This window comes from Xiphias gladius, chromosome 12 (genome assembly GCF_016859285.1).
Source record: "Xiphias gladius isolate SHS-SW01 ecotype Sanya breed wild chromosome 12, ASM1685928v1, whole genome shotgun sequence".
NCBI classification, from domain to species: Eukaryota; Metazoa; Chordata; class Actinopteri; order Istiophoriformes; family Xiphiidae; genus Xiphias; species Xiphias gladius.
The window spans coordinates 5,271,567-5,287,802 of record NC_053411.1 but is presented as its reverse complement, the minus strand read 5'-3'; the positions used below and the strand labels follow the sequence as shown (position 1 = coordinate 5,287,802).

The window sequence follows — 16,236 nt, the reverse complement described above, 5'->3', positions numbered from 1 at the left end:
TCTTTTGTTGCCAATCGCCATTCTTTTTCCTTTTTATAAAATTCTCTTTTCAAGCGACCCAGCCCCAGCCCCAGCCCAATAATTCAAGCAGTCCTTTCTTTGATGCATCATTCATGGTTTTGTTCCCTAATGCACTCTCTATCTCTTTCACAGCCACACTATCAAATCTTCATCATCGGCTTTTATCTAGTGTTCCAGCCCCCCCCCAAGTAATGTCTTGTCTTAGTTTCTCTTGCTGCTGCTGCTTCTAGCCCCTTTCTATTTCTATCCATTCAGCAAAGCTCAGTCTCTCACTTCATCTCTGCTCTTTCAACCCTTTTCTTTTATGCCTCTCCCCTCTTATCTCCTTCTCATTCCCTTTTCCATCACTCTCACTTTTCTCTTTCATTTCTTCCTCATTCAGTCACCCCTCCTCATCTTTTTCATCCAATAGCAAACCCCCCCCCCATCTCACATGTCCCTCCTTTTCTCCCCTTCTCTCCCTTTCTGTCGTCTGTCATTCCCTGAGGTGAGCAGCTCTGTGCTAATGCCCAGGTCTCAGTAATGGGATAATCCTTTACATCAGACTGGTAGCATCAGTCAGGCTACACGTCACTCTCTAAAAGCCATCCTTATCATTGAAATAAGGCTCTAATCTCCGCATCACACGCCATTCACGCGCCAAAATGTACTCACACATATACGTATACTGACCAAATGTCTCATCTTCATGGCCCGGCTGCGCTTCAAATCCCATTTTGTTTCTTATCGGCTGAGTGGTACTATCACAGAGAATGTTTCTTCACTGCATTTACCTGCAGATAAACATGTAGCCTATAGGATGATTATCTTTTCTACACAGCAGTTAAGAAGCATGTACTGTATGTTGTGTGGCATGATGGAGCAAAATGTATATACTGCAAAAGACAGATAACCTGCCTGAGGCAATTAAACTAGTCACAACAACCTTTAAGTTCAAGATAAATGTATTTCTGACAGCATGTATGCAGATACAATCACATTATTTTGCTGCTTTGAACTTGTTGTTTTTCTGCACTGTCAATGTGCGGTGTTTAGAACACTAGTGCACCTATACACGCTAGTATGCACACATGTACACACATACACACCAGAGCTGAAACATCTGAGCTCTTGAATGGCAGGATCGTTGGGGGGGGGGGCACGTTGATGTGTTGTTTTGACTGTCTGTGTCCACCTGTGCCCAGAAATAGCTTGAAAAACACAATCTCTCAGCAACACCTGCTTTGGGCCTTACATAACTGTAAGCGGAGACCACACAGAAACGAGCAGCTAGAATAGAGGAAGAAGAGGAGAAATGGATCGGGTAGTTAGTAAGAGCCTGAGCCTGTGTGTGTGTGTGTGTGTTTATGACAGTATATGTGTCTATGTGCATTAGCTGGGAGGAAAGAGAGGCCAGGATTGTTTCCTGTGATCTATTACGCTATATAAACATGACCCAAAGAAATGAATTTGAACATTTTGTTGTTTAATTATAGGGTTATTCTCTCCAATTATTTCAATTACTAACCAACTGCTGCCATGTTTATGCTGAATGTCACTTTTTGTTTTCCGATAAGCCATCTCAATGGTTAAGGCTTGATTTAGTTTAAGCAACAAAAACTGCTTGGGATGCAAATAGCAATCTCCAAGTCAGACCAGAGCAACTCAGACCTTCATACAAATTATCCATGAGCGCTGCCTGAACTCCCACCTCTATGGTTAAGATATGGTTAAGTTTTAGGAAAATTAAAGTACACGGTTAGGGAACGACTGTGGTCGTCATTAAAGATAAACTACTTGGTTGAGCTTATGGATAACAGAAATCAAAGTTGACATTAGGTAAAGGATGAGCTGTGGTCACGACCAAAGATTTTCCTAGTAGTTCAAGCCATTATGACATTAATTTAATTATTTAAATACATATTTTTGGGGGCATCAGAAAATGGCTATAATTCTGAATGTGTCCAAACAACCAGCAAGGAGACTGAACATTTTTTTTTGATGTATTTCAAAACATCACATAACTTATGAACTTGTAACACCAACACAATAACTTATAATGAGCCTTTAAAATATAAATTCTAAGTGCAGACACGAAGCGAGCCACAGTGACACCGGCAGAAGCGGCAATGATTCTGAATGTGTTGGAAAAACCAGCAAGGAGACTGTCTGAACATTTTGTTAACATGCACCTATAGAGAGAAATGTACATTAAGTTAAACATGCAGTAAGCGAGGTAATTTTGCTTCCCCAGTCGCCACAAACACTTGGATAAGCCTAATAGCACATATTTATCTAGGCTATCTAACGTAAGAGCAAGCAGCCATGCTAAGTGGCTAACGTTAGGCCACTTACATATTTACCCTCTCAAAATACTGCCAAACTTTAGATTTCCTGCCCGACATAGGTAACTACTGCCTAACCGCAGGGACCAGCCGTCTAAATGATGTCTGTCTGTACCTGACTGAGTGAATTAGTGTTTCCACTTCCTGTGGAGTTTGATTTTTTATTTCTGCGACCAACCGATCAATCAAAACTTGGTCAACTAAAACTCTTCTGATCGACTAAGGTTTGGTCGACTATTAGGGGCATCCCTAGTCTCTAGTGTCAAAGACGCACACTTTGCACACGTAACAATCCAGCCCCACCTTCTACCTAAGAGGTATTGGGATAATTACTTCACACCACTGCTACCTTTGCGCTTGAGAGAAAACAGTATTTGCATGACCACAAGAGGTCACTTGCCAGGAAACTGTAAACATAGATCATTTAAAATGTTTGAAACAATGACCAATGCTGTCATTTTTTGGTGAGGACAGTCTTGCATTGGAAAGCAATATTAAACACAGATGGATAAAGACGGGTGATAGTAGTAAAGACAACAAACCCGAATGCACACAGACAACCAGAATAGCTGAATGTGATTATATTATCACACTTGGCTTCACATCAGGTAAAGGCCCTGACTGATGTGTTTTGATAGAAGAGGGTACTTAGGGCGAACTTTTACAAGAAAAACTAATATTCTCTTGATGACAAAGGTACTGAGGCGTAATGCCTGTGTATTTCTCATGGTGCCTCACGCACGAGATGGGCAGGCCAGCCGTTGATGTGACATTAATGCCACAAAGTCTTAAATAGATGCAACACTTAACTGTATCACTTGTATTGAGTGATACAGTTATCTACATTTAGAAGAGATTGTGGTACGCGGTGTGGTACACGTCTGTGTGAAGATGTATGTGGTTAACAGTGTGGCATACGTTACAGTGTGTGAGTATGCTCCGCTGAGTGCATCCATCTGTGTGCCCATATGTGTGTATGGTAATTTCATCATATGATACTTGCAGAAAATATTGTTCATGCTTGAGTGAGTTTAATGTGTGTGGACTATGTGTGAGCATGCATAGCGTGCTTTCACACATTTACTGTAGATTTCTTTTTCACAAATTCTCAAATGATCTTGTATGATCCAATTTTTGTGTGTACACTGTGTGCACATATTTCTGTCTATGTATACTGTGCATGCTTCCACTAGGCAGTGTAGTGTATATGTTTCTATGTATATGTCTGTGTCTTACCAGGACGCTTTCATACATTTCTCAATCAAAGCAGACAGCCTGTTTATATGTTGATGGGGCTTTGCTTGTCGTCCATAATGGGGTGCATACAGCCGCCAACAGTCCCGCACCAGCTACTCCATCACGTGAATGATGATTCCTAGCTTGTGCCACAGTCTTTACCCATCATGCATCAATTCAAGATAACATGGTAGACTGGATGTTGGTCCCAATTTAGTGTGTCACTGTTCAAGCACTGTGGTAGCAGGGAGGTGATAGAGGCTAAATCTACCTAAACTCCTAAATAACCATATAGTGAATTTGACTCCAAATTGTATGGAGGTGATTTCGGTTGAAAAAGTCAAAATTAAAAAGTTTTATAATATTTTACTAACAATGAAATTCACACACAAATCAAACTAAGGAAAAGAGGAAAATAAATACAACTGCTACTGTAACTGAGTGGGTGTTTTCTCAAATATGTTGAAAAATAGGGAACACCAGAGGGATAAGACTGCAATGAAAAAAGCCCCTCCCCCTTGGTATGATGCTGGGCACTTACAGCTGAGGTTGTGAGGCTGGCATCATCCGAACAGAGCTTTATGATGATGACTGACTGCAAGTCATAATTTACCACCACTTCACTGCTTCCAGGTTGAGGATAATGGTGGGGATTAAAGCACACTAGATGGAGGGGGAGGGCTTTCAAAGAATCATTGGTCTTGAAGCCTGATTTTACAAGGCACTCCATAGCTCTCATATGAAATAAGGTCTTATTTGAGATAAGCTCTTTATATACATCTTCTGGCAGTGTAACAGTACAATGGTTCAATTTGTATGGTCTTTCGTCTTTTGAAGGTCATGGTTCTGTATGCTTTCTTTACAGAGAACATTGATTTCCATTAAATTCGATTTTTCAGGGATGCATAAATTTTCCCAACTTAATGCACTGTCAATTTATATATTCTTGATCAATCAAGATTTACAACCGTGATGATCATCAGTGTTGTCTGAAACCATTATACTCTAAAACAGGGATTTAAATGATGTGGGAACATCTTCAAACTTATTACTGCTCGCCACACTGTTACTTTTTCAGGCTGACTAGAAGTGTTCAACTAAAAGACATCACACTTCTACATTTTCTAGGTGGATTTCACATTACTACTACTATTTATATTCTGCATTTTCCAACTATACACTGTAATTAAACTAATAAAAATATCCCTTTTTTCATATGGGGTCTTGAAATGAAACAAGTTGCATACCAAAGTAAAAGGTCTTGTAGTGAATGGTTCAGTAGGCGTGCATGTATCATTACAGTCCTAGCATCCCTAAGTCGGCAGAGCTGTGCATTGGTTAATATGTAGAACACTGTATTTCAATGGAAACCAAAATTACACAGGTGTTGAAAACAGTAAATGTCATTAGGCTAAAGCTTACTCACAATGACCCGGTAAATAAGAATTGTAAATAAGACTCTTTATACAATACAATGGATTAAAATATGATGAGTGAAGGGCTGACAGGTATGCTAATCTCTATAGACTCCAGGGATAAAATTTAGGGGGTGTGTAATACTGCAACCCCTCTTCCCCAACCAGCCCGATGTGATGGTGTTATCGCTGACCTTGACTTGTAGAACCTTTGGGAACCATTTTACTCTAATACGTAAAACCACAATGTTTAACTTGTTCTCTGCTCATCTCTGACTCTAAATCCCTGTCTGTTGTGACTGACCTTAAAGTCTGGCTTTGACAAGAGTAATTGTAATAGCATTATAACTGTTGTAAGACTTGTGGGCTAGAAACAACACTTGGGAGGTCAGATTATTCCCTAAAACATATTTACGCTTATGTAAAGTGTAGTGACAGCTATAGTGAAATATACCCGAGGCTAGTAAACCTGCATGTTTGTCCTTGCATTTGTGCATGCACATGACAGGCTGAGCCATAAGAGCCACCTAGGTATACAGGAGTCAGCAGTCCTGCAATGTACAACACAGTGTGGTCAGACAACAAGGGGGACAACTCTCTTGCACAGAGCTTCAGGCTCTCATACTCCCCGAGATATTAACAGTAGGTGATAAAAGCTAGTGCTCTGCCTCATTCTCATAATATGCTCAAAAGCACACATACGTTTTGACATTTTGGATTAGAGTGGTTTAGGGAGAGTGCTGGCTGCCATGTGTCTCTTCCCATACACAGGAAGTGTAAGGTCCCATCCCACTCCAGACATGCACTTGTGGAGTCACTATTGTTGTGCAGCAAAGATATGATCCCTGACTGGCCTCTCTCCCAATTGGTAGCTGCCAAAGGTGTTGATGAACCCAGCGTAACTAGAGGCCCCACAGCCGAGGAGCTAACCCAGCTCACTATTGTGGTGGGTAAGCACATTTCCTCTCTGCCACCCAGGCTCCACCTCTTGTGAGCTTCACTGTGAAAAAGTTCTTGTCACTACACTCTTAACAGAAAATATTTCACTTCTATATACATCCCCTCTGCAGCTGCAAAAGCATTCTGTCATTAACTGACCTCCACAAGCACACACATAGCTTTTGGCTCAGTGAAAATTCCCGTCCCTGGCTGCAAAACCCTAGCAGGACACCTTGGGATATGAATGAATCATGTACCAGTGAGCCAGGCCTTAAATCAAACCATCCACCCACTGAATCAGACCATAGCGTGCACATGTTCTTGGTTCAGATCCATTTAACTCTCCTAAACACTCCGTTAGGCAAGGAAAAAACTAGACAGGGGGCAATGGGTGTGATGCACCATGGGGCAAGGCTTGGATAAAACATTACAGGCATAAGAGAGGACAAGGGTGAAGAGGATTTAAGTACAGTGGGAGTACAGCAAGGGCTGCCAAAAAGATGACAACCCAGAGATTCAAGGAAAAAACATGGAAGAAAGGTCTGGTCATAATAAAAGGATTGAGGAGGCTAAATGAAAAGGAGGAACAATGCAAGTGGTTGTGGTAAAGGGTGAAGAGAGGCCAGAACTTGTTAAGGGGGTACAAGTGATGTAAACAGGAAAAAGAGTAAAGAGGCAGGATGGAAACGCAAGAAATAGGCAAGAGGACGCTGAAGAGGGGACGTTAGAGAGGCCTCCCTCCATAATGATCGCTGAGATCCTCCTAATTGGGCAAATCTTTAAGCAGGCACCCAGCACCCTGCTCTGGAGAACAGGTCAGACAGAGAGAGAGAGAAACACGGAAGGAAGGGGGGGGGCTTGCAGACGCAAGGGGGGTGCCATGACAAGGTTGAGCTATGTGAGTCTAATGAATTGAGACTTGTGCAAGAGCAACATTGACCTCCACCCAACTCCTTGCCCCCTACATGCCTTAATTCCTCTTTCCCCATTCTCTGGCTTTCGCTAGCCCGGTTTAAATTTATGAGCAGCTGAATCAACTGAAATTTTGAAAAATACATTTGGCTTCAGATGGTGACACAACTGAGGCTTAGGCCCAAGGACCTTGTTTGTAACAGTGTGGCCAATGAAAGAATGGCTTTGGATCACGTGAGTGAGAGAATGGGAAGACTGCTCTATGAGGGCCTCTCCAGAAGACTAATTTATGAGTGTCCTGATCAATGGGTTAATTAAGTGGAGAGAGGAGAAAATGGAAAGGGCAGGGGCAAACGCAAAGAAGACAGGGGGAGGGATGAAAGGGCAAATGGCTGGAGGTTAGGAGGATGACAATGGGAGAGGTAGACATTTTTTGGCAACTGAAGATTGGGTGGATGGGGAGCCCACTGTGGGAGTGAAATTCCCTAAATTGATTGAATGACCATCCAGTAATTCTCTGATGAAAATTTCTTCATGTTAGTGATGATTATGAAATATTGGCTCACCTACTGGATCGATACAACCCCACCTCTTCAGATTTGTCAAAGTCTTGCAAAATAAGATGTCAAGAACACAATCTATGAGTCAGTCTTTCAGAGACCTTTGGAAAATCAATTCAGATATTTACTAGATAGATATTTAAAGGAGAAAGAGGCAGTTAAAAAAAAAAAAAAAAAAAAAAACAGGGTCAGGAAATCCTGCTGACTTGCAGCCCTCTAAATCGACGCCCCCTTCCCCTAATCGCCATCTTATTTCTAAGTCCCTGGAGTTTAAACCCAAATGGAAAGAGATCGTTTCATGAGCTCTGGTTGCTTTCTTCCCAGGTCTTCCTCTTTGCAGAAACAACCAAACCCAACCCCGTTCCAACATGTAAAAGTGATACACACTAACATATATCCCACAAAAGCAACCTCACCACTCATTAGCCTTTAGGTTACACTCTCTTACTCTGGCTAATTAAGGTGACAAAACCCTATCTTTCTTTCTGTAATGCTGAGCTGTTCCCCTTTTTACATACCGCCTATACATTCATGTTTGATTTACCATTATAGTCAAGGTTTTCCCTACAATTATAAGACTCCTCCTAAGCTACGCTCTGGAGAGAAAGGATACTGTACTGGCCCTAATATAAGACACTTTTTTCCATCTGTCTTACACCTTAAGTAAATTCCAGTCAGACGGTCGGAAAGGACATATGAAGGGCACTGCACAGGGAAGACAAGTCATTTTCACCAAGATACTGTAGCCTGAGGGTAGCAGATAAGTGCACTCAATAAAGTTCAGGACAAGTCAGAACACTGACATTTATGTTCCTGGTACTGTGAGCTGCCACCTGTGAAAGTATAGCCTGCAAAAATCTGCTCAAGAGGGGTGTTTGGCCCAAGAGTGATCCACACAGATTTAGCTCCTCTTCCTGCTACCATTTGTCAGTAGAAGAATGCTTCAGTCTTGAGAGACAGTGTGAAGAGCTAGATTAATGATTATACCGATTAAACTAGCATTGTTTTCTATGAAGGATGGAGAATACACATCCTGCATCCTTAAATATTAAGAGAAGACAAAAAAACAGTGCCTTTAGTTAAAATAAAATCAAAAGAGAAAGGCATGCCAAAGGTTTTAAGGCATTTGCTCTTTAGTGTTTGCACAAAGGCAGAACCTCTCCCTGTAGTGTGTCTTTATGTGCACGAGTGTGTGTCCCTATTCATCCTGAGGGTTAGTGTTTTCTTTGTTGATTGCAACAATAACATGGACAATAATTGCCTGCTTGGCATCATCGACTGCAAAAGCGTAACACTGCCATTCTGGTGCTCATTCATCACTGTCGTGCCTCTGCTTCCACACACACACGTGCGCACGTGTGCGCACACACACACGCACACACACAAACGCAAATACAACCAGAATCTAACAACGGCCTGTCAAGTAAGAGACATCCTAATTCACTACATAAGAACAGGCTTCTTTCCTTGGTGTCCGCCATAACAACAGCTAAAGCCCAGCAGCCTAACAATGCATCAACTGGAACTAGATGGCATACAGAGGTACTTGAAACGCTCCATTTGTTTAGAGGAGGAGGGGTTGAGATTCAATTCTTAAGGTAAGTTTGAAGAGGTGTTGTGCAACTGTACACACATGCATGCTTTAACAAGAAATGCCTTAGCAGTAGAGAAGGTAGAGAGATGTTGCTGAAAACAGCTCATCCATAGCTCCTTCTGGCAGCACTCTTAACAGCAGCAGTAACCCCTGGGAGATCGACAGCAGCGACTGGTATCTCAGAATCCTCAAGTGTTACCATTAACTGGCAGCTCTGGCCATGCCTCAAACCCAACCACTGCGACTCACCGTCACTTATGTCAACAGAAGGACATCAAATGGATAACGGTCTGGCCCGTGCTACGGGACAGCCACTGGCAATGCCGCCACGGAGGATCATTATGTTTGACTGACTGAGAGCAGCACTCCGTGTGCGTGTGCCAGCACAGGAGGGAAATATGTGTGTTTTATAACAACCCTCATCATTATACAGTGCAGCCACAGTTATAAACACCTCAGCGTGTTGGCCAGGACAGCCACTACTGTTGCTGCTTCCTTTGCCAACATTACCATTCAACTGGTCCTTCTCTAGCTAGTTGTTAGGCCTCCGCTGACGGCTCATACTAATATGTGTGGTGGTGTGTCAGCCCATACTAATGTGTGTGCAACAGCAGGGAAGAGGTAGCATATAGCAGATATTAGGAGTGCAAAATAGAGATGATGGTGTAATGTTGTAGCATTCCTCTGCCTTTCTCTCCCCGTCGTACAGTATGCTCCTTCACAGCCTGCCTTTCTGAAACACCCTCCTGTTTGCTCTTCAGCTTGCTTCCTCTGCTCTTTTTGATTTCTTGTAACATCCGTGGTCACTTGACTTTCAGAGCACATTCTCTCCTCCTTTCCGTGTTTGTGTCTGGGGTAAGAGGAGAGAAATAGCGGCTTGCCAACCTGCCTGTCTCCAGCCCTGTTGACCCGGAGCTTGTTTGCGGTCCTGAGGGTTTACTGTGGGGTACTTGCAAGGATGTGGCTACTCCTGACCTTGAGATACTGTCAATACTATAACTCATTCAATTTTTCCGCGTCCCCATCGATGGCGAATTGTAACTTGCGGTGTGTGCTTGTAAGTCAAAGATGCAGTTTTGTGTGTGAGACACTGTAATGAATAACACAAGGGAGCAAAAATAATTTTTTCATAAAACACACTAATTTCCAAAGTTATGTTGCTGTGAGAATTGTGTATAAAATCCCCGGACTATGAATATGATTGCAGAGGGGTAATAAGAGCAAAAATGAAGCACACAGGTAGAATTCCCATGGATGAACCGGAGAAGTACAGAAAGTCACCCAGTATGCCGGAGGGATGAGCTGCACCACTCAGAGCAACATGGATTCTGACTGTCAGTCAATCTGACTGGCCAGAAAGCAGGATGTATTTAATCCCAGTTGTTGCTGACTCCAGTGTTGCTGATTCCATCAAATATGTATCATGCTTTCTATTCAGGGCCAGACTCCGTAACACAGAAGCAGGAAATCCCATTGTAGCCTTGCACCTCTATTATAAATGGAATTATTTGTTCAAAAATCATTCAACGGGGGTTTTAATCTTTGCAGGTTTTCTGTTGTCAGAGGGACTGTGGGGCTGTATCCAAGCTCATGCAGTGTCAAACTTAAGAAGGGAGCTAGAAGTCCTGAGCTAGCCATCAGATGCTCTTGGTGGTTTCTCACTCTCTCAGTGCCTTTCAAGAAAAAGAGGACTAAATGTTCATTGACCATGGCTGCTGGTCAGCCTGGTTTTATCAGAGGGTGGGATGAGTGGTGATGTGAAGGGTGGTGCTGGAGTTGGCCGGAGACTCGGGAAGCGAACATCAGGTTTTTTCGATCAAAATGTATCAGAGAGTGTTTGACCTTCTTCTAACCTTAATGAGCCCCCTGGGGACACTCCAGAACTTTTCACCTCAGACGCCACAGGAATTTCAAGACAAAGGAGGAGACAGAAGAAGAAATGCTTGGAGAGACAGAAGAGACAGATACAGCAAGAAGGGACAAACAAAACAGCAGAAAATACCCATATATAGAGAAAATGAGAAAGACTGAGGCAGAAAGAACGAGAGACCAAGGATGGAGGCGAGACAAGTAATGCCTCTAACCCTTCGTCTCCATCTTGCACCCCAGAGAGCAAAGATCTCATTCAACAGGCACAGACAAAGAAGAGAGTTGGGCCACTGTGGAGGGACTGTGGGAGACCAGCACTCTAAGAGAATCGCAACAAAACAGTCACACTGACAGGCTGAGCAGGGAAGATGGAGGTACTTGTCTCAGAAAACAATCCTCAACAATATAATATAATCTTTTACCTTCCCTCTTTCAATAACTCTAAAAGAACATTGCCAGATCAATAGTATTCACTGCCAAATACACAAGGACTGCATAGTGTTAACTGAAAAAACTGACATCCAACTTTTGCAGATGCTTTTTCCCCACTGCAAAAATACTAAGTATGTAAATAAGACATGTTGATGCTTTGGTTTTCACATGGTGAACGTAATAAAACATTTGGTCATAACGCTTTAATGTCAGGATTCCGCACAGCACCGGAGAGCACTGTTTATTGGACTTTATCAACAAGAAAAAAGTGCATCCTCCAGCAATTTGGACATTGCACCAGTCGATATGGTGATCCCAGTTGTTTTTTGATTAATTCTGCTGCCTTAATATACACGGACTCATGCTGGAGCACACATACAAACCAATGAAAAAAAAAACACAAGCTTGAGATTTAAAATCTTTGCAGGGCTTATCCTTCCAAAAAGATGCTGCCATAGCAACAACACACACTCCTTGCAAAAAACAGGCAGGCCTCCTTTGAACCAAATGAATGAGTCGGCCACAAATTGATTGAAAAGAGAAACAAATGAATACATGACTGAGGAATAAAGGCAATGAAGGAGTCATGCAGAGTATATATGGTGTTACGAGTCGTACTATCTTTTTTTGCAGAGGAGGGAAGTAGGCTAGTCCAAAAGTTGATTTTATTTAATCGGGAGAAAGCAGTACCCTGCACATGACAACAAACACATGTAAAAGACTGGGTGACTGCATGGAGAGACTGGCGCTAAGGGAGAAGGAAGGGCATATTCCCATTGTGAACCACTTGTTGTGAATTACCAAGCCTTGCAATATAAAAAAAGAGCATCTATTATAGAGCTATTCCATTTCATCAGCTTTATCTCTCCTAGAGAAGCAGACAAAAACACGCTTTGGTGGTTGAGTTTAACAGTAACACAAATGAGGCCACACCATCAAGTACATGTCACAGAATCTGCCAAAATATTGAACCTCCCCTCACAGCCACAGTAGTCCCACTGAGATATTCTGTATCTCTATTACTTTTCTAACACACTGAGGTTACCTTTCCTAAACAGATTGTTCAAATGTGCAAACAGGTTCCCACAATTATTCAATATTCTGTCAATTATACAACTGCTAACTTTACAGTTTGTCACATGGGAACCTTCAAGTTAGCTGAAAAGTAGAAGACAAATTCATGCTGTTGGGGAAAATGAAATTCTGGCAGCAGTTCTAAAAATGCATTTATGCACCATCAAAGTAATGACTGACACACATAGTTCCCTCCTTAGTTTCTTGTAACAGAAGGAAGATGAAAAAACAGAGCCTCCCGAGGACTTGTATGTTCAGCCAACCTTGGCTTTACTAATTTATTTCGACTTTACTAAACTAACATTTAATTTCACCAGCATTCATCAGATGAGTCTCAAGTTCTCCAGTCAACATGTCAGCTGCCATTATCCTGAAGATTTTTTACACAAATGACATCTCTCACCTAAAATTAGCAGCAATTGCTGTCATTTCCACACTCAGAAAACATCCTTTACCACCGGGAGACCTGACGTCACTGATTCATCTACAGTAAAAATAAATAGTGAGGGATAAAATTAGCATCAGGAAACAGACAGGTAGAGCTTTTAATGGCTGTGACTGCATGAATGTGTGGGATTGTGATGGCCATTTCAACCCACCCTGTCACAGCACTGTCCTGCATCTGTTGACTGCTTAGCGACCCGCACCAGGAGCCATCAATCTACCCAACGACATGTTCTGAACGCTTCAGTCCCATCTGCCTCCAGCTTTGCTGCAGCTTGCCCGGGATGGATGGCACTGAGCAATGGTTTTCCCACACACACACATGCACACACACATAAATGGTGTGTACAGGCCTACTCGGCAAGGCTACCTGCTCCTTGTATTTTTTATGAGCTTATTGTAAATCAGCCACTGAGCCCAAATGGATAAACAGAATACAGCATATTGTACTACTGCAGAACTGCTCTATGATGTCTCCCCATATCTTCCATTGTTTCCTCCCATTCTGCGTGTTCATATTTCTCTCTCAAACACAAATGCCTGCAATCACACTACATACTGCATTAGTGTGCCACCTTTATCCCCCTTAAACATCTCCACAGGTCTTCAAAGTTTCCAGGCAGCCGCCATCGAGATAAACAACAACTCCTCTGTGATCTATTTAGCACAAGGACAGTCGCACATTTTCCCCCCGCCCCATTAAAATGCTTTCTCTACCACAGAAGAGATGCACCTATCTGCTATATAGGGCAGGCTGGCTGCCTAAATCAAGAAGAGAAGCTGAGCTGAGCTGAGCTGAGCTGAGCTGAGCTGAGTGGTGCTGCCTTCCCCTTCTCGTCGTCGCAGATAAGAACAGAGGTCTTCTTGTCCCTGCTGAATTCTATCATCTAGCAGGCCCTGCCGATCCGAATGCCCCACAACACCAGCCACAGCATATAAATGCGCCCCATTCTTCGTGTTATGTGTGTGCAATGATTTGTGTGTGTGTGTGTGTGTGTGTCGAGGGGAGCGTTTAGGGGAATATGTTCTCATGGCCATGGCGTTTCCTGGGGTCTTTTGAGAATAAAGACCGCATGAAAAGATGCTCAAGTTGAAGGATGATTTAACTGTTGAAGGGGGAATTTTGTGAGTGTGCATCATTCCAAACATCTGTCAGCAACACAAGATGGTTTCCTTGCAAAATCCTCCTTTCACTCTTGCTCATTTCACTCTTATTCCAGACAATACACACAATGTAGCACAAAGATCACCATATGCGCAAATGACTGATCCAGCATTGACACAATCTCAGTAAAGCCCTTTTATTAATAAGCTACAAATTCTTCATATTAGGTGGACAGAGAAATGAGCTTAGTCTGACTGAATAGCAGCCTCTGTTTCTCTCACTTCACCAGAGGAGCTCTGAGTCCAGGTCCTCATTAATGGTACAGGGGATGCATCTTCTCTGAAATGAAGGAGAAGCTTGCCTGCATGAAGCACGAATCATTACCAACAGCTCTGACATCACCACACAGCAAATCCACATGCATACAGCACATAGACACATGCTGCACAATCCGACAGATTGGCAAAAAACTATGTAAGTAGCCTACAACAAAATGACGTTCATTACAGATATGTTTTGGACAACTGAAAACAAATTTTCTTTAGAGTGTGTTGTTGACAGCACGCAGTTTTCCAAAAATATACTTCAGAATTACATGTAGAAAACAATAATAATAGGAAAAAATTGGAAATAGGAAAATTAATGAACATTGGTAAAAAAAAAAAAAAATTCCTAATTTTTGTCCCGATTAGCTAATTGTCATCCTCATTTCTTAACACTTCTTTCACTATAGGTGAAGCATACAGGCACACGCAGGCGCGCGCACACACTCACACACACACAAAATTAAAAATGCTAATGTAACGCAAATTGTCAGAAAAAAATCAATTGAAAAAATATATTTTAGACTCATCTCCCCAGTTAAAAAAAAAAAAAAAAAAATCAGCACTGAGCATGTAAACCTCAGCCTACCTGTTAATTTCCACGGGTGCTGATGGGGTGCCTGATTCCCACTGTTGTTTTTTTGGGGGGGGGTTTTCTGAGATTTCGTCCTTCTCCTCGTCCTCTTCACTAAACCGTTCTCCAGTAGCGGTAAATGTCAAGCGAACAAAAAGCGTACCTACAAAAACGTAAATTTAAAAAATAATAATAATTTAAAAAAAAAATTTAATTTAAAAAAAAAAAAAAAACCCGGCAACACTACCTCGTTCAATCCAACCGGGCCGGCAGGTGGGACTTCATGACTGGAGACAATGACAGTAGAGACTGAACACCAGAAATAAAGCTGCTCTACTGCATTACACACCACATACAGCAGGATAGAGTATGATTGCCCATCCGAGCAGGCAGCCTCAGTTCGGTCACTGTCTCCTCGAGCACGGCAATATATTAATTAATCTCTCGGCTGACAGTCCGGTTTGCCTCGGGCAGAAAGTCCGTTTTTACCGAGGCCCTTTAACGACAAAATCACCCCCCCCCCCCCAAATAACCCGGACGAGTCTGCGGGGGACTCGGCGGATTTAACAGCCGGGAAGTGTCACCTGTGTTGACCGACGGTCGCAGCTACTCGGGGTTTTGAGCGTTTTTCCGGGACGCCGTCGGTAAATCCCCCATAAAGCCCCTCAAGGAGAGCTCCGGCACCGCCGCGAGGCGCTTCAAGTCACGGTGCAAGCCTCGGTGACGGCGGACGCACACGGCGCGGTCCTCCGGCGGTCTGCTGAGAAGACGCTGCCTCTGCCGCCGCTGCCGCTGCTGTGTGGACACCGTGAGCGCCTCGGCTGGCTCTGGCGCGCGCGCGCGCGCGCGCGCGGGCGGGCGCTGCTCGTCCCCGGCGCGTGACGCGCGCCGCAGTGTCCTCCCCAGCAAGCTGGTCGCCCTGGCAACGCTTTCTTCTGACCTCAATATGGTCGCTCCTCTGTTTAAAAAAAAAAAAAGAAATGCGTCGCGTTCAGCCTGCCTCGGTTTTCTGTCGCGCTGGCGGCATCCTCACGTTCACTCAGCGGCGGAAATGGGCAGTGTCCCGCTCTTTTGTGCGGAGGGTGTCGAGAGGCTGGTGTCCATCCCGTGAAAAAATGAGCGCTGAGGAGTTTCATTTTTTTTTTTTTTTAACAGGCATCCCTCTCCTCCGCTCGCATCCAGCCGGGCAGGGCTGCATCAGCGTGACGTCAGAGGACGTTAAAGTGATACTAGCCCCCCCTTGTTTCTGCCAGCCCCCTCTGCATCTCTCCTTCTCGGCTGTCGCTTCACCCAACCACCTCTCAGCCAGGCATCCATCCGTCCACGCTTGCCTCCGTCGCTCCCCTCTACCTCTTCATCCATCATATAGTTTACCCTCTCAACACAGAGAGCATGTAATTCTGTCTTTCTGCCT

The 16,236-nt window shown here is 43.4% G+C and overlaps 1 protein-coding gene across 1 annotated transcript in view; it reads right to left on the bottom strand.

Moving 5' to 3' along the window:
• The window catches only part of nlgn2a (neuroligin 2a), a 173,044-nt gene extending 157,646 nt beyond the window's left edge, over positions 1-15,398 (bottom strand). Inside the window, exons 1-2 of the mRNA XM_040140913.1 lie at positions 15,070-15,398; positions 14,838-14,985 (exon numbers count right to left, since the gene is read on the bottom strand). The gene's annotated coding sequence lies outside the window, so the exon portion shown is untranslated. The remainder of the gene's footprint in view (positions 1-14,837; positions 14,986-15,069) is intronic.
• Positions 15,399-16,236: the final 838 nt, after the last annotated feature.